Below are 1,158 nucleotides of genomic sequence, written 5' to 3'. Positions count from 1 at the left end.
AGTGTTGGATCAGTTGAAGAGGTAATCCTGGAGCGTGCAAAACAGAAGATGGGGATTGATGCCAAGGTTATCCAGGCTGGACTTTTCAATACAACTTCAACAGGTTTGTTATTTTAGTTACCTTACAATGCCATTTTGTTCAAAACTAGTGGTAGGTTTTTTTCTTTTTTTTTTTCTTTTCCTTCTTGTTCTTGTTTTGTACTTGAGAGGTTGACAATTTGTAAGATCCCACATCGACCGAGAAGATAACGAAACACCCTTTATAAGAGTGTGGAAACCTCTTCCCCTAGCAGACGCGTTTTAGAAACCTTGAGGGGAATCCCGAAAGAAAAGCCCAAGGAGGACAATATCTACTAGCAGTGGGTTTGGGCCGTTACAAATGGTATCAGAGCCACACACCGGACGATGTACCAGTGAGGAGGTTGAGCTCCTAAGGGGGTGGACACGAGGTGGTGTGCCAGCAAAGACACTGGGCCCCGAAGGGGGTGGATTGGGGGGTCCCACATCGATTGAAGAAGGGAATAAGTGCCAACGAGGACATTGGACCTCGAAGGAGTGTGGATTGTAAGATCTCACATAAATTGGGGAGGAGAACAAAACACCCTTTATAAGGGTATGGAAACCTCTCCCTAGCAGAAGCGTTTTAAAAACCTTGAGGGGAAGTCCGAAAGGGAAAGTCCAAAGAGGACAATATCTACTAGGGGTGGGTTTGGGCCGTTACACAATTTTTGGGGAGGTTTAGGAGGTAGTTAGGTAAATGCGTCGAGCATCTGTTAAATGGTTCTTCTGTAGTTATGGGTTTGAATTGATTCTTTTGATTGAAGTCCTTTTCAGTACTTAGTGTTTTGACTCTTTTTGCGGCCTGTTTTTTGTATGCTTTTATATATTCTTTCATTTTTCTCGATGAAAGCTCGATTTCTTACCCAAAAGAATTTAGTTTCACGCTGAAGATTGAATAAACAACATTTTTCAATGACTATATATACTGCCTTCAGCAACATTAATTTCTGGTTTTCTGTTCTCTTGGTTCTCCCTCCATCTGTTTCTTTCAGCTCAAGACCGAAGAGAGATGTTGGAGGAGATTATGCATAGAGGAACAAGCGCGCTTGGAACTGATGTGCCAAGTGAGAGAGAAATCAATCGCCTTGCAGCTCGATC

This window comes from Cucurbita pepo, unplaced genomic scaffold, assembly GCF_002806865.2.
Source record: "Cucurbita pepo subsp. pepo cultivar mu-cu-16 unplaced genomic scaffold, ASM280686v2 Cp4.1_scaffold000499, whole genome shotgun sequence".
NCBI lineage: Eukaryota > Viridiplantae > Streptophyta > Magnoliopsida > Cucurbitales > Cucurbitaceae > Cucurbita > Cucurbita pepo.
Note: the sequence above shows the minus strand (reverse complement) of the source record.